Source organism: Numida meleagris, chromosome 1, assembly GCF_002078875.1.
Source record: "Numida meleagris isolate 19003 breed g44 Domestic line chromosome 1, NumMel1.0, whole genome shotgun sequence".
Taxonomy (NCBI): Eukaryota; Metazoa; Chordata; class Aves; order Galliformes; family Numididae; genus Numida; species Numida meleagris.
This window is the reverse complement of record NC_034409.1, coordinates 38,564,534-38,589,706: the sequence shown is the minus strand read 5'-3', so window position 1 is coordinate 38,589,706 and position 25,173 is coordinate 38,564,534. Positions and strand designations below refer to the sequence as shown.

Here is a 25,173-nt window from a genome sequence, read left to right as displayed (position 1 = left end):
CCAGTCCCTTGATCATCTTGGTGGCCCTCCACAGGTCTCTCTCCAGTATGTTCATGTCTCTCTTGTACTGGGGGCCCAGACCTGCACACAGTACTCCAGTATGCCATTTCTCTGCAAGGTTAACTATCCAATATTTTTCTCCAGTCTGTCTTCTCTTCCTCTTTGTTTAACATTAATTCAATTTCTCCACTCTTATTTACCTTTATCACAGTTTTACTCCTCTGTGAAGAAGGGGTGACAATGAGGTTCTTAACAAATATGATGAGTGGGGCCCTGGGCAATCTTATCTAGTACTTGATCTATTGGCTGGCAACTCTGCCTGGGGCGGGGGAGCTGGAACTTGATGATCCTAGTGTTCCCTTCCAACCCAAGCCATTCTATGATTCTATGATCTGGCATTTTATTTCAGATTAATATAGTTACTTCTTTGAACTGTTCTCCACAGGATTTCTGTGATTCTGCCAAAACGCTTCACTCATAACACAGGTCAAGACACACTACAAATAACCCAAAATCATTTATTAATCGATGATGAAAAGCTTGGATGGCACAAGGCTAAACTGCCAAAAATAGCATTCTGTACCCTTGCAGAGACACGGTAATGCAAAACTGAACATTTCAGAAAAACAAGAAATCAAAAATTAAGTGTCAAACCTTAAATTCAGTAACTCATCCGTATACCTGCTTTGACATAAGCGGACAAAATGGAATGCATGAAAAATACAGAGGCCCCAGTTCTCTATGTGGTTACACCAATAAATTATACAAACTCCTGGCAACATTCTGTTGCCATAAAACCAGCATAGCTTTGATGGGTTTGAGAAATGTCCTTCATTAGCTGCATGTTTTCAAGTAAGTTTGCCATCTGGCTTTCCTTTATACCATCTTTGCTAGTTAAATACCACTATGTTTTACTCTTTGTTAAGCACACACATCAGCTCATTCCACCTGTTGAGCCGTGTGTTGGCCCAGCAGATCCCCAGCCAGCAGTGGCAGCAACCTGAGTGCCAGGCTTCACTCAGAGCCATGGACTGCCATAGGAGATGCTGCCAAGCTCACACTATCTCTGTGTAATTACAGCTTTTAGTGCAGTGGGGTGTGATTAGCTCAAGCTGTAACTCATTTAGTGCACTGTAATTACAGTGCACTCAGCTTCACAGTCAGTTTTGACCTAGAAAGGATGCATTTCTGGGGTTATTTTTAACAAACTGTCAGCAGTGCTCATAGGTACTGCCAAGCCTCACAACAAAAACATTTGAATTTTGACAGGCACTTGACAGTCTCGTTAGTGGATGCCAGCGTCAAACGTGTCTGGATATCCCTGAGTACTCCGCCTGTTGCTCTCATCTGTGTGCCTTTACCTGTCATTTCAAGACTATGTCTTCTTTTAGAAAGAGATTCCCAGTGAAACAACCTCAGAGAAGTGCTCCAGTGGACCACAGTCACTGCAAAGAGTTCTACTTTAAAAAATCGTATATAAAAGAGTGACTTTATTTAACTTCAGCATTGAAGTCATTTGCCAATTTCTGATCAGAGTTATCAAAAGATAAACATGCAGTAAGTGCTGGACTACAGAGAGCAGGCAAACTATGGGAGCTGCACATGGGAAAAGTCCCATCTCCTCTGCCTTACTGCAATGAGAGCAACAGATGCTTATTGGCTGCCCTCAAAAAATACAGCTTCCACCAAAAATTTTTTGTTACTTTACTAGTGTAGGTATGTATGTAAATAAATAGCACTAAAGTCACCCTCAAAGGACTGTGCTCTTTTTTTTTTTTTTTTTTTTTTCATTTTTAAAAATATTATTTACTGTGTATTTCAGTGAATGTTACTGCACAAATGTTACCACTGTGTAGGACAGCTGCCAATTCATTTACATTGTGGTAGTGGTGTTGCAGAACCCCATGTGCCAGTTACACGGAAGGATCTCTCCTTTTTTTTCTGTGTTAAAAGAGCCTTCTGGACAATCTCTCTCCTCTGTATTGCTTTCACCAGGTCTTTCTGGGCATGTGAATGCCACTAGAATATTTCTGCAGGGTCAGAACTGCTTTCCACCTGCTTGGAAGGAGGAATTAGTTACATGACATGGAGGACTGGTACAGAGGTCTGGCCATTGCTTTTAAATCACACATAATTGAAAACAATGGCCTGCAATATCATGAAAGCCTGGTGTACTTTCTCTTGTTGCTTTGTATGCCTTCAGGCTGCAGGCAGGGATGCAGATGTACTGACACGGATGGGACTGAGTTTGTCAGCAGCAGAATGTGTAACAGATACGCTGTGCTCCTGTTTCAGAAGACAAACATTTCTCCTTTGGTGACATCAAATCCTCTTCCTGAAAGAAGTGGTGCTGAAAATCAACTTTACTGGAGGCGACCTTGCTGTAGCTGGATATTCTTGGCTGATGGGGCAACAGGAGGTCTCAGGTGCACACCCGCATCTCTTGCAGAATGATGCAAGGATAAGTGGCTTGCCCTGGAGGCAGCAAGCAGATCTTTCCTATCAGTAAGCTAACTCCCCTCCTTTGTGTGCCAGGCTGAGCCCTCTAAGTTCTCTGAAGTTCTCCCACTGCTTATGCTGGATCCCTTTGTCCAAAGCTGTGCAGAAACCTCTCTGCAGCATGGTGGAGGTGTCCGGCACGTTAGCAGAGCACTGCCTGCAAAGCCAAGCTGCTGCACTTTCCTGCACAAAGAAATCAAAAGACTGCTGTCAGGCAGCCTGCCAGGGAACCCAAAATGTGAGCCAATGACCTCCAGAGCTCCTCTTCAAGCTGTGTGTGCCTGTGCATGCTGAGCTGCCTCTCCAGCTAACCAACAGCATCAGTGCTGCTAACTGCAATGGGAAGCCAATGTGAGCCTGCTGCAGTGACATTATGATAGATGGCACATATGGGAGGGGTATTCACCTGCCATCCACCTGCAAAAAAAAAAAAAGATAATAAAAAAGATCTGGCTTTAGGAAAGAGCTGGGATTTCAGGAACACCCCCTGCAGTATGTAAACCGGTGGCTATCTTTTCTTCAGCCCATCTTCTCAGCACACAGCCTTCTCCTTATCCCATTTCTGAATTTGCTGAGGGCACATGATCCTTACTTCAGGGATGGATTTGAAGGTCAGCCTCCAATAATTGAGTTTTGTGGATCCAAGGTCTTTGAAGTAAGAAAAAATACATAAAAATGACAGACCACTTACTCATGAGGCTATCAGGAGCCATATAAGAAGCAGCTCTCATCCTCTTTGGCCATCCTGCCATATGTAACATTGCACCAAGGCCCTTATAACATGTAACTGACGAAAGTAGCTCTTCCTCACCTGAGAACAGAGAATCATCTCAGACCACTACAGACTGACTATTCTATCTCCTGCAATCCTTTTTCTTTGTATGAATAAAATTTTTCCCCTAATAAGGGAGGTAAGTGCCTAGTGCATCTGCCCTCATGCAAATTGCCTTCTCTTTGTCACTTCTCTGGAATATATTCCAGCTCCTCACTCAGCTTCCACTGACTTGAGTAATGAGCAGTCTTATTCAACATCTTGTCTGCTCTCTGTCTTGAGTTTTGCTTTTTAATGAGCTGAGAGGGTCAGATGATTAGCACAAAACTGCTGTGACTACCCATACTTTCAAACAACAGTACTTCACTGGTGCCAATTACAGACGTTCTCCTGATTTTCTCTTCCTTGCCACAGACAGTATCCCACTACCTGCCGACTTCACAGAAAGCTCCTGTGAATATCTCCCTCCCCAGCAGTTCTGACCCAATCATGCACTCTTTCCCAGAAGGAGTCAAACACCTCCATCACATCACTTAATCACTCCCGAACTTCCTTCACCATGTAACAAAGTCATCCTTGCTCTCTGTCACATGCAGGACTCAGCCATGGCACTTGCTTTCCTCGCTCTGCTCTGGGGAAGGGCAGGCTCGCATGGCATGGATGCTGCCCTCTGTCTGCAGAGAAGGAAGGCTTTAGCCCTGGTCTCAAACAGTTGACACCACAATGAGAGAATGGGAGATGAGAACCTCCCCCATCCCTCCAGATAAAGGCTAAATTTCAAATGTGAGGCAACAAAAAGACTAAAAAGCACAGGTCTTTTAGTTAGACTACAACTTGAAGTGTTTTCTAGCTTGGCTTTCCTTTTTTAAGACTTTGGTCTGTCTACAGAAACACTCCAAATTCAGAAAGGGTTAAAAGAGACAAATCTGTAGACCTTATTAAGTCATTCATGGATTTTCTGTGCTTATACTACAATCTTATGGGCATATCAGTTTTAGTCCTATATCTGCACATGAATACATGATACTTCTCCTTACTCACATCAGTGCTGTAACTGAGCTATCCATCAGTGTCACATTTGCTTATAGATCGGGTTATCACTCAGCCAAACATGTGCTCCAGGGGGGTGTCCTTTTGGCAGACACGGCTTTTCTTTACTGACTATGCCATGGCAGAAACTTGCTGCTAATTCAGCAGTAATTATTCCTTTCAGGTATATGTACCTCTAGTTTATCTTTCCAAGGTGTCACATCTTTCTTGCTCCTTGAAAACCACATAGGTATATATCTGAATATGCACATGTAGATTTGGAAATAGACTAAAGGCAAATTCTCTCTTTATAGAGCAGCATAACCACAGCATCCAGGAGATGCTGATGATTTAAGTTGGTTTCTGTGGTAGATGGAACATGGTAGATGCTTTGGGTTGATGAAAAATGTTTAGTGCCAAGTAAAATGTATGGTCATAACAGAACCAAAACAAGAAAAAAAAAAAAAAGAAGAAGAAGAAAACAAATTGAGATTTTGATTAAGGTGTAGGGGGCTGGACAGAACAGGTCTGGCAATATTAAAAAAACACAACTTCCTCTGACTGAGTAATGTGGTATTTGGTTTTCAGTCAAGGAGAAAACATTAGTAGAAGATGGTGCTGCTAAAGCTTAACAAATCTGAATCTACCATTTGTTAAAGCCTGCAAAGGTCACTCAGAAATCTGTCAAGAACACTACACTACTCTTTATTAAATTGAATAGTGCACACAAATTCTTGTCCCATCTGTACTGAACATCCAGAGATTAATATTGGATCGCAGCATCATGGTTGTCATCATAAAACCTTTCCTCCAGAGATCAAAGAGCTTCAGAATCACTCATGGGTGAGACTAGACAGTATTCCTCTGGCAGGGGGGATGAAGGAAAGGTGAAGTGCGGAAACAACGGTGAGAAGGTCCACTTTGAGCTCCTGCTTTCACTGGAAGGTGGGGTGGGTCTGCAGGTCCGTTTGCTATTTCTCACAGAGGCCTTTTATCAGCAGCAAACAAAACACAGCAGATGCAGGAAAAGGTGCCATGCTCTGATATCCTTTCACACAAGAACACTGCTGCTTTTGAAACCTCGCACTTGACCTTGGGCTGTGTTGCTCCATCCCTATTCCCTGCTGTGTGGGGCAATGTTGGATTCCCTGAGTCCAAAGGCAAATATCTTTGGCCAATGATCTGAGCCTGGCACAAGGAACAAAGGCTAGGCGGAAGGCAATCTCACATACAAGTTAACCACATGAACGGTACTGTTTTTGCAAGTCAGTAGCAGAACCTCATTTTTCTTCCACATATTCCTCATGGGCACAATTAGCTTAGATGCCCACTGTGAAGAGAATATATATTTTAGAATGCTGGGGCTCTATTACACATGACTTTGTCTCCAGTTGAACCAGTGGGCTAGCAGGAAGGATGAATTTTCTTGTGGTCTCACACAGGGTACAACAGAGTGCCTACAGATCGTTACATGCTAGAGTCCATTTTCACTTCTCTTTTTGTTCTTCCCTTTTCATTCTCCACTTCCCCTTCCATCTGCGCAGTTAATTTTGTTTAGCCTTTCTGCAAAGAGCTCTACACGGAAAGAGTAATGAAACTACCAGTACCCTGTTAATTGAACTCCCTTCCTTCGCTCATTGTGCCTGGAGCACTCTGAAGTGAGGGGAGAAATTTGATGATTTTATTGAAGACTGAACATTACCAGTTCCTCTACATTGTTAACACTATAAAAGAAATCACAGGCATAACTGTCCTACAACAACAATTAATGTGGGAAGCTGGAGGGCAAATTCTTCAAGAGAAGATACTTATGTAGTATACTCATGTAGGTGTGTAGGAGTTTGCTGTTTCTGGTTGTAAAGCAGGTCTATTAAGGGCTCATGAGAGCACTTGTCATCTTTGTGTTTATTTTACTAGCCCTGACCGGTCTTATATTTTAAATTACTTTCCTATTCCCTGCTCTGCCTCTCAGTATCCAGATGCCTTGAGCAACATCTTTACAGCTCTAATTTCTTGCTACTCCCCCTTCTGTTTCTCATGTCCCTCACTTTCTAATGTCCACTACTGTTGCATTTCAATTATTAGGAATTTTCCTTCCTTCCCATTTTAAAAGTGGTTTTTGGACTTTCATTTTGACACAATTACAGTTCCCTTTCATTAGGAAAATCTCAGTTTTCCAGCATTCCAGACTCTTCTCAAAGCACCTGAAAGAGCCAAATTCCTTATCTTTTTCCAACATTAGATCGTGTTGGCCTTCTTCCCATGGCTCCGGTCTTCTTTCTCAGTGCTACCCTTTTTCACTCCCTCTCTGCCACATCCTCATAACTCCTGGCTGTTCTTCAGTTCTTGTCCTGCTGCTGGGATTGTTCCAGGAGAAGGAACACAGGAAATCCCTGTGGGGCAGGCTTGTTGCTCTCAGCCCTGGTGTCAAGTACCACAAAGCCTGCATCGGCCAGAAGCAGCTGCTGCTGGGCTCTTAGTCCCTGTGCTGCAGCTTGGGCAACATATGTGCTTGCTGCAGATCACATTTCCTGGGAATATGGGTACCAAGCTCTGACAAGTCTTTATGGAGCACATATTAGCTGAGCTATCACAGAGATTTATAACCTTTTCAAAATGGACGATTGTCAGGAGACATGAAAATGGCACACTTCTGACACAAGGGCATCCCCCTGCCAAATATCAAGATCTATCTCTAAAGCAGGAATGCACTAGAGAACATTTTATTTTTAGTATGGACCAAAAACATATTTTCCATTATTCTTGTTCTGAGAAATGTGTCTTGCTGATTTCTAAAGTATTGTTGAAATTGCTTGCATTTTTGTGCTGCTTTGACAACAGAGGAATGTAACTGGCTACTTATGACCTCCCCAGATCTTTAGGCACCAGAGAACTGGTCTCTGTGCCCCAATCTGGCCACACTAAGTGCTCTGCCAGCATTGCTGGTCCCTGGCTGGCTTGTACGAGTTTTTTGAGGCTTTGCCAACTCCCCTAATGTAAGCTGCTATAAGCTGCTCGTGGACACACAAACCATGGTCAGGGAGATGGAAGAAACCTCGTTGGAGCTCTCATTATGTCCAGTGCTTGCTGTGCATTGCTGTAGATGGTATCTGCCACGTTTTGTGGTCACCAGACCACACCACGCTGTCAGAGTGTTCCCAATGGCACCAGCAGTATCCAAGTTTTTCCTTTACTGAGGCTTAAAACAGCAGAGAGACTCCAGTGAGGAAGTATCCCTGTTCACTCTGGTAAGATGTTCTTGTGAATATCAGCAAGCATGATGGAGACCAGGCCCAGGAGATGGCAGACCTCAGCAGGACTGTCAGCAGAACCTGTCTGGGAACCTCACCCTGCGCACGGCAGGCACTCGTAGCACACATGCCGAAGACACAGATGAGGGCTCTGGCTGAGTCTACTTTTCCGCCAGGGATCTCTCCAGGCCTGCAGCACCTCCCTGCTGTCTTCATCTTCAGCCCGTCTCTCACAGACTTGTGGGGAGCGCTACTGCAGTCACCAGGGAGGCAGAAGGACAGCAGGCCCAGAGCAGCACTGGTGCCAGCACCGAGCGAGGCTGCCAGGATGGGAGGGAGCTTCTGTCTGCCTGGCGGGGTGGTGGCATGAAAGCCTCTAGGCCTCACTGGTGCTGGCTGCCACTGTTCCGAGCTCCGGGAGGTGGAGAACAGGCTAACTTGGGTGTTAGTGCTTGCCAAGGGAGGCTCCTGAGATCACAGAGAAGGGCTGGGTTATTTCTCCAAGTGACGTGGAATCAAATGGTGGTGGCAACAGTCACAGCTGTGTCACCACAGCACAAGTTTCATCACATATCCGTACTGCAGTATTTTCAGTTCTGCTCTGTTAAGTACATGCTCTTATTTCTTCCCCTTTTTTTTGTTCCTGAAACAGGGGAGGGGTGTTTCCCCCTCCATGTATCCCTCTTTTCTTTCTACCAGTAGACTTTATCGTCTTTTCACTCAGTATCTCTCCTTCCTAGAAACACACTTTCTGATGCCTTCTGATCTTCTCAGCACAATCACATAAAATCTCATCTCCCACTAATTTACAGAAAAAAGTAACATCAGGAAGTAACTGGTTGGCTGTTCAGTGACGTACCTTAGTACCTAGGGAAAATAAAAGTGAGAGCTCAAATGGTTCTTTCTGCACCATGTGCACTTGGGAAGAATATCTCCCAAAAGAAATAATATCTATTGATTCTGCGATCTTTGCTTTGCCCTGGGATACCAAATTGATTTCTCTTAGCCATGGATTCGCTTAGGTAGTATATAGTTTCTATCCAGGCACTCCTTCCCTCAGTGCTTCACCTCCCAAGGCCTATGGCAGCCGTGTGGTGGGCTGCTGGAGGAAGCTGCCATTCCTCTCTTTCAGATCTTCTCTGCCACAGCTGGATTCACAGATCCATGTTTCACGGAAAAGTTGCTGGTGGAGGCAATCACATTAACAGCTCTGGGCATGCAAGTGTCAGGTCACAGCAGTGTCCTGCAGACTGTGTGTGAGCTTCTCACTTTGCAGCACAGTCAGTATATGGCTTCAATCACAGACCAGCTCTGCATCTAACCCTATCTGCAGGGCTCTGAAGCTGTTAACTCCTGCTGTCTGCCAGCTCCCATCAGCACCAGCACACAGCAGAAGGATCCAAATGTTGCTCTTGCTGTTGGGAAAAGCAGCAAAATCTTCTGGGGCATATTAGTGCTGCTGTAGGTGCGGAGGCAACAGATGGAAAATAGGTTTAGAAGCTCTGAGGACTTTAGTGATGCTCCAGGGATTGCAGATAGCTGCAAATGTTTACAGTAAAAGCGGCAGGAAAATTACTCAGGGCCTCTTTACCTTCCTGGAGCTGACAGAGTGACTTGGCATCCTACGCATCAGCCTTGGCAGATGGTTGAATATCTATCCATTCAGAAGTTGTTAATACAGGGAAGAGTATGGTAAACCCTGAATTCTGCTAATCTGCAAATTTTAAACATGCACAAAAGATAGAGGGTAAGGCTCACTCAGAAACAAAAAAACATGAATAACACCTCCACATCCATAGAGATGAATTAGTTCTTCCTTACCCTCACCACATATGGCTCAGTAGAAAAACAAGAAAAATGAGAGAGCCAACTTTTAGTGACTTTATCTCTGTTCCACTGACCTTGATTTTGAAAAGAATGCATGTGCTCATGCAGAAACCACACCACCTTGCTCAGTAATCTCTGACTGCATTCTTGAAGAGTGGGAAAACATTCTTGAATTTCCATCTATTTTAAATTCCGCTTGCATTGAGAGGGCACAGACAGAAGCTTTGCCTTTCCTCGCAGTTTCAGCAAAGTTCAGACTGAAAAGCTGAAATAGCCTTCTATCGGGCACGTTTTCTTATCTGATCTCCTTAAACTGCTTGTTAAAGCTGTGTGTGAAGATACTGTCTATGGGATTTCACATATTTTAAGGAAAAGATATGACACGTAGTTTAAACCTCAGCTACACAGACTACTGCTAGCAGACGTGCCAGGTACCTTGCATATTTCTTCCAGCAGCTTAATTTTATTATCCTAATTCCCCTAGAATTGTAGGAATCTACAAGTCAAAAATGCTGGAGATAGCTTTTTCAGAGATTAAGATTTGGGTGATTTTTCTTGCTGTTGCCTGACTGTAGCTGAGAATATCCTACCATCTGCTGGAGAAAAGAAAACGTGCTCTGGTTTCCGTAGCTGTTATTTCATATTCCTGCATCTCATGTGCTCTTGTCTCATTCTTGATTTGGTTCTCCTTTTCTTTGTTTCATTATCCTGTGTGCACAGCAATTCGGCTGTGTCATTCTGTGCACACATGCAGGTGACTCAGATGTTCACTCCGCTCTTTAACTCCTGCTGCTTTTTCACAGTGAGGCAGACTCAGCCTCACCTCATTCATAGTAACTAGAAGCTTTGTGTGTGGAGAAAAAGCTGATTTCATCACATTTTTAATACTTCTTGAGGTATAAGGTGACTTGATCCAGTGTGTTTCTGAAAAGCAGGCTTCTCGTGCTGGCTGGAACAGGTGACGGTCATGCTAAGCCTGGCCTGCTAGCCTGGTGCCTCAACATAATTCATACGGTGGGAAGACAGAGAACATTATAGCAATCCCACTTTCTATCTTAGGACATCATATCTCATAAATTGATTATAAAAAGCAGAAGTCCAGAGTATCTGCCTGGCTTAGTGCATTGTGGTCACATCTTGCATTAGACATTGAGCGTGATTCTCACATGCAAGTGTACACTCATGCCTCCAACCTTGTCTGTGCGTCCTGGCTCCTGATAGGACTTTGATGGATGCACTGGTGGGAGCCAGATCAATGATTACGACTCTCCTTTCTCCAGGAGTACCATCCTGACTTCTGCACTGAGACCAAGAACGAGGACACAACAGGAGCGCATGGGTGGGGCTGCTGGAGTCTAACTGAGATTTGCGGTATGTAGACATTTAGTACAGCTCCACCTGGCTTTTATGAATTGGAGAATCAGAGAAACATAGAATGGCCTGGGTTGAAAAGGACCTCAAAGATCATCTAGTTTCAAACCCCCTGCCATGGGCAGGGTCGCCAACCACTAGACCAGGCATGTAAATCTCCTTGGTGTTTCCTCCTACATACAGCTAACTTTAGCCTTTGTGCTGCAGTAACAAACTCAACACTGTCACTCTACGGAGAAGCTTTTCCTCTATTCCCCCTTAGTTTCATTACTTAGTGAAATAAAATGTAACACACATATATATATAATCCCAAAGTCTGACATGTACCTATTTAGACTCCCAGTTTTCAAATGCTATTTATAATCAATGCACTGTATAAAAGTTGCATAAAAGTTCAACTCTTCTAGAATTCTGTAAGTCACAGGTTTTAAAAATATGTTATTTGTTCTACCATGTGTAAAGTAAAGAAAACAAAAGCAAAGTGACCTACATTTTCAATACTGTTATTCTGCTTTGGGTATAGGCAGCAATGTCATCAAAAGAAACAGAATGATGTGAGGCCTAATAAGTAGCTGTCTGAATGAATAATATATTTCATAATAATGAAACAGCAAAACAAAAAGGAGTGCATGAAAACCCAGGAAGGTAGCAAAAGTATCTTTGATCTTATATATTATTTACCTCTTTGAGTACATAAAACAAAACAGTAGGCTTTGCTCTGGATTCTGTGCATCTTATAACAACAATTAAAATACCAAATCATACTAAAGAACCCACGTCTAACAACCTCAAATCCTTTTCATAAAAAGGTGAAAATCATCAGCAGCTTGTTCCTTTCTGGACAGGCAGGGAAAAATGAAGGACAAGATCAGCTTTACAGTGTATCCAAAGGCTGCATAATTTGGCAGATGGTTGAGTTCACAGGGTGTTTTCTAAATAAGGGAAGTATGAGCTGCCAGAAATTGAGGTCTCTGGGAGGTTTTATATGAAGCCACAGCCTGGAGCAGTGGTTGTGGGGCACACCTGATGCACAGTAGAAGCCATCCAGCAGTTACCATAAACTTCAGCCTGACTCAAATGTACTGGGCATTACGCAGGATGTTTTTGTTATCACTCAGTTTGTTCCTGCTGCTGTAGATTAAACTTTTTTTGCTTCACACAACCAAAAAGGATTAAATGCTGGAATACTGTGATGCTTAACATTCTAGTGGAAATGGGCTCTTTTGAAGCAAAGCCACATACAGGGATAAATAAAAGTACTAGAAAAATATTTGCACCAGAATTAGTCCCTCAGTATGCACAAGGTAGGCTAAATAAGAGCATCATAGATTTTCTCAGGGAGTGTCAGAAAGCATCAATGTGGTAAATAATTTAAATGGCACATACCTAGTTATGAGATGCCATTGTATATGCAGGAGGATGTGTGAAAGATGCAGGAAAAACAAAATAAAACAAAACAAAAGCTTGGAAGAACTGTAACTCATAATTCTTACCATGTTTGAGTAAGGAGAGAAAACAGAATCTTGCCTGCAGAAACATTCCTATTAATTCAGCTAAATTGTGATGTAAATTGATTAATCCAGTGTAACACTCCTCTATAGACACCACATTATTTAATCAGTTGTTCTATACCGATAGATATAATGCCCATTAGAAGAACACAAGTCTCTGAAGGACCAGGCGTTAAAAAAAAACAGCAGATTTTTAATGAATAACAGTGATCTGATCTCAGCAGAGGTGAGAGGTCAGAGCAACTAGATTTTGTCCTTCATGGAGAGATTTTTCCTGTCATGGGCTACTCAGTCAGACAAAGGAGACAAGACTGATGTAGCAGCTGGCCAAGCCAAGGGCCACATAGCCGAATTTCTCTTCCCCTGCCCTCACCGTGTTGCTCCCTGAGATACCTGGAATCTCACGCTTATGCGTGCAGGGCCATGCATCCCAAACACTTGTGTCAGAAGAACACACGTGTGCGTGGCAAGACGCGGCCTCTACAGAGTGCAGTTTCAGATCAGGATTTGTGCCTGACACAGCGAAGAGGACATACCTGCTCTGGTATAAACTAGCAGTGAGCAACAGCAAATAAGCCTTCAGGGATCAAAACAAGGGTATTTTAATAAGCTACATACTGTAGTAATGATATTCTGACACTGGAAACTTTCATTCAGCTTCCAAATCAAGCTCAGAAGGTCAACATCAGTAAAAAACGTGTAAAGCTTTTTAATTAGGAAAAAATACCCATATGCAGAAGTGAGAATTCTCACCTGAGAGCATGCTCACTACTTCAGTACGCTGGGGTCACTGCTGCCCACAGGCACTGTGCTTGGCTGTGCTCCATCAAAAGATGTCTTCCTCTCACTCGCAAGCTCTTTTCCTCCCAAACCCTCAGGGTTCCTGGTTAACTTTCACTGTTTTTCCTGCAGTCTTTTCTCCCTCAGACTGCATCAGCCTGTATTGCTCCCTTGCTGCAGCTGAGTCTGTTTGACTGCTTCCTTCACCTGATGTCTTGCATAGACCACAACCAATCTGTATTTATTATAGTCGTTATTATAGAAATCTAAGGCAGGACCTCAAATACTTGACAAACAGCATGAAAATAGTTTCCTATTGCCAGCAACTGACTAAGAAGCTGCAAGTTCTTTTTTCTTTCTTTCTTTCCTTCTTTTCCTTTCTTTCTCTTTCTTCCTTTCTTTCTTTCTTCCTTTTTTTTTTTCTTCTTCTTCTTTTTTTTTTTTTTTTTCCTGACAGGATGTTATTTATAGTAAGCAGGCAAGCACTGGGGACTGTAAGTGACTCCAGGCCAAGCAGAATGATGGTGAAATCTGTCAGGATTTCTGTGCTTGCCATCATTCCCTCTCACTGTGAAGTGCAGAAAAATAGGGAGTGAGGATTTCTTGCTTGATACCTCAGGCTTTCAAAAAGCCTGTTCTCTACCTTGACAGGAGTTTAAAATAAAACAGGCATTTCTTTCTGCAAGGGAATCATCAGCAAAATGCTGATGTGTGTGTTTTCCTGAGGGTTGAGCTCAGTGCCTTGTGCTTTTTGGCAAAAACCATTGCAGCTTGGGATGAGTTTCCCTGCTACCTCCTAATGAGTTATAATGCCCAAGATGCAGAAAGAAACAGCAGACAGATGGAGCTAGTGATTTATGCATGGTCAGGAACAGAAGATAAGTGAGAATGTTTATAGGAGCCATCTGCAAGCTTTATGCGCTGATCCTACAGCCTATTCATTATATCTCAACTTGACACCAGCAAGAGGATTCTTAGTACGCAAGTGGCAGTGAGCAGAAATGTAATAAGGTCAGTAGTAATGAAGATTTTAAGCTCCCTGGGAAGCAGAGCACACCTCAGATTTCTGCTGAAAGAGGAAGGTCCTGCAGAAGATGCCTCAGTGTATGACTCAGACATGCTTACTGAGGCTGAGTTTTCCTACGCTTGAGAAATAGAGCTATAAATCCTGGCATGCTTATCCTCTGTTGTCAAATCCTTTAACTTCCTACTTCAATATTTCCATCAATTAAAAAAAAAACACAAAAACAAAACAAAGGATACTTTAAGTCATACAGATATTGTGAGGAGTTCTTTAACTTTATATCTTGCTTTCAATGTGCAAAAGCACTCTACAGTGGAATACACTGAATATTACTTTGAAAACTCACACAGCCATGTTTTAGGACACATGTGGCGTATGATTCAAAACTGTTTTGCTTACGCACAGATGGATCTGAATTGTAATAATTCCAACCAGGCTCACACTGTACCAAAACACTGCTATTCAGGTCTGGAGTTCAAGGTCAGGTCTGCCTCCTATGAACAGAGACTGTACATCCTTTGGAAAATATTAAATAAAAAATGAAATTAGAAAAATATGTAAACACTAGTTCTAATGTTAGATGTGTGCTGATGTATTAGAGCTAGAAAGTAACCATCATTTGAGATAGTCTGAGGGCTCACAAGAGTTTCAAGGTTCTTTCTGTTTGTGAGAGATGCTGCCTTAATAGCAGCCAGGGATTGCAACACAGAAGGCAGTCTGCTGTCCTTCCTTCAGTGTAACAGAAGCCATGATGAACTCACACAGTGACAGCTGCTACACTGTGCTTCCCCAAAATTAGTTGCCTAGTAGCTCCCTTTTTATACATGAAAAGTAGAAAGGGTTAAAACAGAAAAAAAAAAAAGGGGGAGGGGGGAGGGGGAGAAACGGAGAAATTACGTGGCATCCAGATAGGGTAAAATCCTGGACCCATTAAGTTTGACAGGGTTACTGTTTTAGCACTTTGGGATGGAAAAATTTGAAAACATATCTTTTTGCTATTTCTCAAATTTAAATAGGAAGAGGAGTAACATGGTGTATCCCTATGGCTCTCTAAAACTAAAGGCTTGAAAGCACTGCAACAGGTGCTGAAATGGAATTTTATCAGAGAGATGTTTCGCCTCATAATCCAGTATATAAAGGGAGGGCCCGAGAGCTAAAGTGCCTCCTCACAGATGTAGACAGGATTCCAGTGAAATCTTAAAAATTCCTTATCTAGCTGGAACGACCTTGATAATGATGAAATGAGTTTCAGGATGTCTTGTTTATATCTAGACATGGTGGCTCTGAGGTGCCAACTTAGTGAGAAAAAGTGTGCTTTTAGTGTTAGTGGTGGCAAAGTGATTTCTGAGATTGTCCTTCACATGAGGTCAGAGCAAGGAAAGTAGCAGAAGGAAAAAAGCTTTGAGCCTCTGAGGCTTTAGGGTAGGATCACTTCCAAAGGCAGGGCATTTTGGCAGTCAGTCAACAGCCTCAGAGCGCCAGGGCTCCCTCTCCAGCTGAGGGGAGATGGGAGATGTCCGAGGCTTCGGAGTCAACAAGGAAGATGTCTCAAGGGGCAGCAACAGTGCTAAGCAAAGGACAGGCGTTTCCCCAAGTGTTTGTAATGATTTTTTTTTCCCCAGTACCCAAATCAGTGACCAGAAGTTAGTGTTAAAATCCTCTGAGTGGAGTGTTTTACCTGCAACAAAACCCAAAGAAAAATCCTCAAACCTAACTCCCTCACCTCCCCCCTGCAATTCCTTGAAGTTCAAAGTTGCTCCGTGCCCTGCCTTCAATTAATCCCAGCAATGGATGGGTTTCACTGAGACTCACAAGTGCGGTCCCTTTCCTTCCATTTGTGCAGTCCTAGCTTTCTCTGACCCTCTGTCAGGCAGGCTTTCTCTTTTCCTCGCATTTGCTTTCAGGTCTCATTTCCTCAGATCTTGTCCTGAGCCTATTCATATGCCTCCCTCTGCTGTTGCTTTTCGTTCTGTGCTTCACAGCTATATCATTTGTATGAAGTACTGCAGAGCCACCAGAGCAGAGCACATTCTCCCAGCCCAGGAGCATGGAAAGTGCTGGGGAAGGGGTGGTCTTTTTGCATTCTCCCCATAGTTGTATTTCAGTGAACACACAGGTTGCAGTTTGCTGGAAATAATCAGCTACGCTCAGAGGCAGCAATTTTTAGTGATTAATTTCATTATTCAATTGAGCTATTTGCTAAGTTAAAACCTTCATGAAAAAAAAAAAGACCATGAAATTCTGGTTTTCAGCATTCTGAATGCAGTAAGCTAGAATTTGGACCCACTTGCAACTCAGTTGGCAGGGGTGGTTTAATTTCTGTGATACAGAAGGATACAGAGAGGAATCAGGTCAGAAACACGCACTGGAGAATATGTAATAAAATGTTCCACTGCAGAGGAAGGGGTTTTTTTTAGCATGTGTTTTCATGACTATTGAAGACAGCTGAGACTGTGCAAATGAATGTTTTTAACATTTTTACTGAATATAGTGAAATTTGGTATGCCTATGTTGCATGGAATTTCATAGCTTCTCCTACCCAGCAGGTACTCCCAGTCTTCCTTTGCATTCTTTCCATTGATTCCTCTCTGGAACTTTTATTATTAGAAATTGGCTTCTCTTAAATTATCAAAAGACCATAACTCAACAAAACATTTAAGTAGATTTCAGCCTTCTTCCATCTTAGTTTCATGGAGCTAAATTAAGACTGGTGGATTTCTGTATGTCTTTCTGTTTCTGGTTGGACTTTGTTCAGGAGAAACTGTTAAATACTCTGAACTGTTATAGAGGCTTAACAACATTTATTTGTTTGCATTAGGGTCATGTAATTCTCTCTCTAATTTTATATTAAGCATTTGTGAGATCATTGTACCACATAACACATAAGAAAACTGAAAAGTATTACTCTGTAATTCCAGCCAGAATAAAACTAACTACATTCTAGCTTCCATGTTTTTGAAAAGAACTACCCACGTAGGCAAATCTGTTACCAAAAGCTCCCGTAGTGTAAATATTGACTATTAGACGTACTACTATAATGACAATAAAGCTCAGCTAGAAAAAGTCATTTTGGAACTATAAATGAGGGATAAAATACCACCACACTCCTGAATGCCTGATTTCCAGATATAGCCTATTTATCTTCAGCCACGTAGGTACTGCGATATTCATGAAGTAGGAATATCTTTTAGAGAGGAGCAGAAATTTTTGCCCTGTCAGAAAGCTTCCTGGACCACTTTTGCATCGAGAACATTTACAAGCTTCACTAGATTTTTTAATGCTACTTGCAACTTCCAAAAGTGTTTTCTGTTTTTTTTTTTTCTTTTCTTTTCTTAAACTCTGCCAGATAATGATTTAATTACAAAGCCACTGAATTACACTTCTTGGAAAGACTCTTGGTTGGAGATGAACAATCATTTCTCTCCAGGCTCTACTCCTGGACTCTACTTTGTTCAAAAGTGTTTTTAACAGCAACACCTGCCCAGTGTGCTAGCTGTGGAAAACTGATTTAATATCAGTTTGTGTTGTTATTTTCCATACTTTAATGGTGGATGAAAATTAAAGCCAGAATAATGATTATTGTCTGAAAATTTACAGATTTGTTTCAAAAGAAAATATGGAATTAATGACATTGTCATATCTCCTTTACCCCTTTTCTTGATCCCACAGGAACCACTAATAATTTTTCTGTTTTTTAAACCATAGGTTTAAAGGTAGCGTTATATCTATCCCTTCCTTAAGAAGCTTTATTCAGACTGTATTTTCATACTTTCTAAGGTATTACTAAATTTAAAATCTATCACTTTGTTCTCCTATTCAGAACATTCTGTTGCTCATTACCCTGTTGTCTTCTAGTTCTTACAAGTAGATAATTTATTTTTGCCTATTTCTAGAAACAGGGCACAAAGTGAAATTCCTTTCGTTGTCTTCTTCTCCCATTCCTTTCAAAAATGGGCACTGTGACTTCCATTTTCCAAGCCTCCAGAATTTCCTTTATCCTTGATGATGCAATAAATATTAACTCCAGCAAGGCTGCTATAACTATGCACGCACTGTTGTTGATAGGAAGGCTAGTTTATTCCCTCCCTCACAAAGATCCCTATAGGGAAGATATGACACAATGTTGGGATGTTTGGGGAGACTTGAATTACTATTACTTACCCTGTAACAATTTTCTTAAAACAAACAAACAAACAAACAAACAAAAAAAACCAACAAAAAACAAAGGGATCAAGCCTTCTGGAATGAGCTTCATGAGCGAGGTTCATGGCAACTGTAACACATATAACAACTAAAAGGAAATGACAGATCAGATGTTTAGATATTTCGTGAGATGGAAATGCAGAACCATCTAGGAAACTTCCAGATAAATTTGTAGATCACGAGGTTTCAGCCGAGAGGAGTGACAAGACGTTTCCAGTAGCTGGGGCAATGATGAGCTTCACACATCATATTTCATTTGTTTATAGCTATGAAATGCATGCCAAAATGGAGGGTACAAACGTCAGCTTACCAGCATCAGCCTGTCAAGGTCCAGATGTGAGACAATGGCCTTTAATATATAAGAAGGTAACAAAAACATGATGAACAACGAAAAATAGTCTTGTATAACATGGAAAGGACCTAGAAACACATGGGATGATTTGCTTTGGCATAGATTTCTATATATCAGGCTTTCTTAAGATAGAAATAAAGTGTCAGATAATGGAGGAGCTATGTGGTACAAGAACTAAAATAGAGAAAAATAGCTTGAGTTGCCTTTCCCTGATTAGAAAATGTTTCTGACAGCCTGGAGACCACATAATCACAATACATTTGCAGAGGTGGATGGAGTCTTGATTCAATTGCCCTACTGCTAAATAACAATCTTAACAAGACTGTGAGAGATGCCAGTGTTTTGCTCTGGATTAATGAATTCTTGACTGTGAAAGAAAAACCAAATGTGACGGCAGACCTTTTTTGCGACAAAATCCCCAAGCATTGACTAGATAACTACCCTGAACAGAGAATATTTTTCAGTGCAGAGAATATGTTTTCAGTAATGATGTGCTAGAGACCAAGCATTTACAAGATAAGTGAACTTACCTATCTACCAGGAAGATGAAGGAGCTGAGATGTGGCCAGCCATCCGTAAGATTAGGATGAGGCCTGGAAATAGAATATGCTTTGAGGATTATGTATTAAGGATATAAAAGATAAAGACATAAATAGTACATACATTATGGGTATGAATTCAGTTAGCAATCAAAAGTTAGGAAGGAGGCTTGTAGCAAGATAGAAGGTTTCATTTGAAATATGCTAAGGATCAATTGCAGTTGCTACCTCACCTAAAGCATCAATCTCAGCAGGCATTCACAAGGGGGACTACATTTGTAGCTGTCGTGATCTAGCTGAATGAGATTGCTTATCCAGCAGTTGCTAACAGGTTTAAGAACCGGGAGGGCCTTGACTCACTCCAAGTTACAAGCACTCCTTTCTGTCCTGAATTAGGCCACAGATGGTATTCCATCCAGTATAGGAGACATCTGTTGGAAAAAGAGGGGAAAGGAGTCAACCCAGGGAAAAAATCACAGAAGGACACCAAAAGCCTTGGTAAAAATCCTGTTATTGAGGGAAAAGCAGATATTGCCTACTGACTCAGTGAGAGACTAGAAAATTCTCATGGCTCTGGAGGTCCCTCCCTCTCCCTACAAGTAGATAAACTCCTTTTGGAAGACAGATTTATGATTTTGAATATGTTTTCTCATGTTCTGTATGAGCTTTTACTCTGAAGAAGCAAACAAAAGGGAGAAGTTCTAGAAAAAAAAAGGCTTCACCTGGAGCACCTTGATCAAAATGTGTGCACATCATTCTTCTTTCCTGCAAAACCGGCATGAGATGGAGGAATTATGTCAACGCAACTCCAGCAACCCTATTGACCCATGTAGGAATTGCTGCTATATACCCTCAACAAAACATGCAAGTATGCAGGGAGTGCTGGAGTTACATTCCTCCCACTGTAACATTCCAAAGACTTGGACTCAGGGTGTGGTGAGTAAGTGAGGGTCTTTGGGAAGAACAAATACTGGGATCAGATGGGACTCCCTGACAAGAGTAACCACCTGAGATGGATGGAAAACATGGATGACAGAGATACCTTGTGCAGAAGACGAGGACTGTATAGTCCCCCAGGTGTGACCCTGGCCACCAGCTTTATTGCTTGGGAGGATGATTACACTAATCATGTAGCTACTTTTAGGCAGAGGAAGAATTCCACCTAGAAATAACTGACAATGATATGTGATGGTGCAGAACAAGCCTTGTACTCTCCAACTGCAAAGTTCTGATCTGGATTCATTAATGACTGTGTACCCTTGGCCAGAACAGGTCAATACTGCCACCAACCAGATACAGCTGTATGGTAATTGGTAATTTCGTTGGTACTTTTCACCTTCTCCCTCTTCATTCTTCTACTCTTTAAGAATTTCATCAATATGGAGTTTCCAAAACAAACAAACAAAAGTTTCAAACCTGGGGAGCAGCTACCCTGACGGTGCCACTTAAGTCTGATGCATCTGGTGTTTGCAGAGAGTCTTACAGAAGACTTGAGAAGATCATTACTGGAAAGGATTATTTCAAACCCAGGAAAGAGCTGACTTTCTGAATGAAAAGTACCTTTACATCTTGCATCCTTTACCCATTTTTTTCACAGTAACAGGTACTAATACAAAGGGTTCTGAGGAGGCTGAGTACAAAGGTATGCAAATTACATAGGAGGTAAAATGTGCTTTAGGTCTCCTTGCTGACAAGAACTTCTTCTCAGCAGGATTATCGGATTTGAATCCTACTCATACAGATAAACATAATCTTATCAAGCTCAGTTTGGTGTGCGTGAGAAATGAGAGGTTCTCAACATGGAAGTTGGAGGCTAAAAAGATAACAGCACTCAGCAAGAAAATGGAAGCCACGGAGACATGTGGAGGGAAGGAGCTTTTCCAAGATAGCAGAGGAGCTGATACAGCAGATGTTTAAAGAGGACTTGTCAGACGAGAGCATACTGAAAACTGCAAAAAAAAAATGACAAACCAGATCAGGGTTAAGAATACTTGATCACTGGGGATGCAAAAGAATAAAAATATACTGCTACTTGACAGAATGCCTGAGTTGAATTGAAAAAAACCCAAAACGCTATAACATCGTGTCCTAAATAACTAAATATAATGCAGAAGAGCAGGACTGACATATTTCATAGACACAAGCTTAGATCAAGAGGAAGGAAGAACATATGTAATGGCATTACGGAGTGCCAATGACTGTGACAGAATGAGCAGTTCTGGAAGCTTACAGAAGGAAAAAATAATCTAACAGTGGAAAAAATAAATATGGATTGTTATATTACGAGTGAGTGGGGCAACTTATGGATTACTGTGGACAAAACTTGTTCCATAAGGATAGCAGGCATAACTGAACCAACTGAAAACAAGAAGAATTACCAAAATGCAAAACAGAAATACCTCTGATATTTGCAATAAACATCTTTTTCTGCCGTCTTATTTCTAATTTCGATGTGTACAACCATGCTGACTTGCAATCAGAAAACCAAACCATTGTTAGTAATCTATGTAATTTTAAATTTTCAAAGCATTTATTCAGAAATGACTAAGCATTACCAAACCGTGTGATAAAGAAGATACTATTAACGTTGCTTTCCATCACGAACAATCTTCTTGGAAACAAATAATAACTCTTTCAAATGTTTAATTCAAATGTTAATAATGTCACAACGCACTTAACTTCTCCAAAAGAGCTCAACGGGAAACGCGGTGGGGCAAGAAGTGCACAGAGGCTGCAGTACCGAGCTCTATAAGCAACGTCGAGGCTCTCCCCTAGAGGGCAACAAAGGCTCTCTGAAAGTCCTCGTGACCCGGGGGGTTAAAGGCTTTAAACGTTAAAAGTTTTAAAAAACGTTTTCGGTGAACACTAAGCTACAAGTCTTTTGCTATTCTGTCCCTGCCCAACCCCAGCTGCTTTTTAGCTATAGCCAAGATTTTTTAATTATAATCAATTATATCAACCTTTGTTGTGAAAACCTTTTCAAGCGGAGAAAAACACGTCCATTCTCTTTGAGAGAGTTGGGAAGCTGAAATTTCTAGGAAGAGCAAGGAAGAAAAGGCTTTCCTGAAAACACAAAACCTTGTTATCCTTTGTAATAATGGTTCTTAATTCAAGATTTTTAGTTTATTTCTCGGTGGGCTTTTTTTCCTTCTAATTTTGAGAGACGTCTACCCCTACGGATGTGTCAGGAAGCTGTAATATGCTTCAGGGAAAATGAAAAGAAGTCAGGGTGCAGAAACCTCCCTTGTTAAGACTGCAAAAATCTCACTTTGCTTCGGACTTTGCTGTTGCTTTTAGTCTTCCTTCCTTTTACTTTACCAGGAAAGCCACATGTGGTATGTGCTACCACTAGATAATATGATAACCCTTAGCAGGATAACAATGAATTATCCTCTGGTGACTCTGCAAGCATGTTATCTGAGAATAATGCAGATTTTCTTATCTTCTTTTCTTTACAAAACCCGTTTGTGTTCCTGTGGCATCTACCACTCCTAATCTTAGCCCAACCACAAAAACAAAACACTCTGCCCTCCTACTGTTCCGCTTACACTGTGAAGTACTTTATCTTGTTTTCTGAGCAACAGCAGAGGATACACAAACCTAGGAAGGAGCTGCAAGGTGGCAGGGCTGTCCTAAACTCCCACCCTCGGGTGGGGGCTGCTTGCAGCTGAGCACCATGCTTGCTTTATATTGTACCCCTCTAGTTCACCATTTCACTGTTCCCCTTGCAAGATTTGTGTCAAGATGGAGACACTGTAGGTAACTAAAGTGAAGGGCTTCCTTCAATACATTATTGCAAGTTTTATTCTGTGAAACTGGGCCCTGGCTGACAAAGCCCCAACCCTGCCAACCGTATTATCCCCTTGGGCTCCCAGCTCATCTTATCTTGGGGAGCAACCTGCTTGTACTGTTCCCCAACTACCTCAAACCCTAGGTCCGCCCTTAAATTCTCTGCATCCTTGCTACTTCAAAGAAAAACACATGCCCTAATCAAAACTGTGTATTGAAGATGGAACAGAACTTGTCCAATTTTATACAGCAGTTTCCATCTCTTCTTTCCTCTGCCCCCAACTAAGAGGGTTGGTAGCTGTGGCCTTCCCACAGGAAAATTGGTCCTTTCTTTTTCTGCTGCCAGGCATGCTTCCCAGAAGATCTGCTACAGGCATATGCAATGCAGGCAAATGCTTTCACCACTCAACGTATCAGTGGTGCCAGTCATGCATTTCTTTCACTTGAAGTCCTACTGACGGAGATACAAACTCCTACTATTCATCAGCATTCTAGGTCCTCAAATGTGAAGATATAATAGTGTGTGGTCATTATACCCTTGTTATAAGAGGTCTGTTAACACAATTTCTGTGATGTAACCCAGGTTTGCACAACCTGGTGAAATCTATGTCAGCATTTACTCAATTCAGTTGATGCTATGTGATCAGAGAACTGGGCTTCTCCATGAAGGATTGCTGTTTTGGCACGCTGTCAGCTTCCCCTCCTATTGCAGATTGAAATACAAGAACCGTAATGCTAAGAAAGCACTCTAGGAGATGAGTAATAGGAGTTTACCGGTGACCTCCAGAAGAGGCAAAAAGCGTCACATGGATTCACCCGGCATACTCACTACAGGGACCAGTTCCTAGCTGCCCGACTGCCCGGTGTCATGTTCCTCGCACATCCGACACCGTGACCTGCCCATGGTTGTTCTGTGGGACTTCAGGCACTCTGTTTTTTCTGCAGCTCTCTTAACGTGACAGGGCAAACACAGTGATTCTGAAAGCAGCTTTAAAAGAACTGCCCTCTGCCACAAGGCCAGAGGTGAGTGAGTCACAAATTGCACACCCGACCAGCACTGCCTCCCACTGCCAGACCCAGCCCGTTAGCTAGGCCACAGCCTCATGTATTAAAGCTGAACAGAGAGCCTGCATGTGGACCTTTCATCAGAGAGAATTATCTCATCCCAGTGCTTCCTTTGGCGAGAAGTGGTGTTTAATTATAGAAAGCTTTGTGCAGAAAAACTCCAAATTATTTCTGAGAATGAAAACAATTGTTCGCTGCATTCTTTGACATTTTGTACCCAACAGCTGAGGGGAAAAGCAATCTTCTGCAGCCAGGGATACATGCATATTTTTCTACAGACATATTTGAAAGAAAAAGAAGTACTGCTGGAAGAATACTCAGCCTTTTAATTCACTCTGCCTATTTGAGGAACAGAATGAAAAGATTGTGAGTGGAACATCGGCCCGAGATAATGGACTCCTGGTGACACTGACACATAATGAGATAACACGGAAAAATAGATGGAGCTGAAGTTGTACTTTCAGGGTTGGAGGCATTCATCTTTTGACAGTTTCTGTGCCATTAGTTAGCTGGGCAGCACTGGAGGCACCAAATGTCTTCTGTCTGTACTGACAGCAATTCCTCTTGACATAAGTGGAAAGAGGATGCTCAGCATTTCCAAAGTTACTCAGCAGTTCGCAGCTGCTCCCAGTTATAGCAACTGGCAGGCGATGAAAACCCAAGGTACGCATTTATTTTGTTTTAAATATGGCAACATGATCTATAAGCTGTAGGTTTATATTACCAATACATACATGGCTGAAACTGCTGTGAGAGGACACTGGAACTCAGGAAGTTCCATACGAACACGAGGGTGACAGAGCACTGGAACAGGCTGCCCAAAGAGGCTGGGGAGTCTCTTTCTACGGAGATATTCAAAGCTCGTCTGGACGCCTACCTGTGCGACCTACTACAGGGAACCTGCTTTAGCAGGGGTCGGACTCGATGATTCCAGAAGTCCCTTCCAATCCCTGTGAATCTGTGACACGTTCAGTAGCTCTCCGCCAGCCTTCCGTCGACTTATCCTCCAAAACGCTTCAGCCGCACTCCCTCCCCGTCCCAACGGGCGCGGGCCGCGTCCGGCGCCTCCCACCCCCTCCCCAACCACCGACGGCGGCCTCGTGACAGGGCGATACGCGACTGCGCCCGCGCCATCGCGGCGGCGGCGGATGAGGAGATCAA

General features: G+C 42.3%; 1 long non-coding RNA gene across 1 annotated transcript; it reads right to left on the bottom strand.

Moving 5' to 3' along the window:
* LOC110392852 lies at positions 503-25,173 on the bottom strand. Its single transcript, XR_002434652.1, has 4 exons — positions 24,890-25,173; positions 19,392-19,589; positions 19,150-19,212; positions 503-2,916 (listed from the first exon to the last, which is right to left on the bottom strand). It is a non-coding gene; the product is annotated as an uncharacterized LOC110392852 (long non-coding RNA).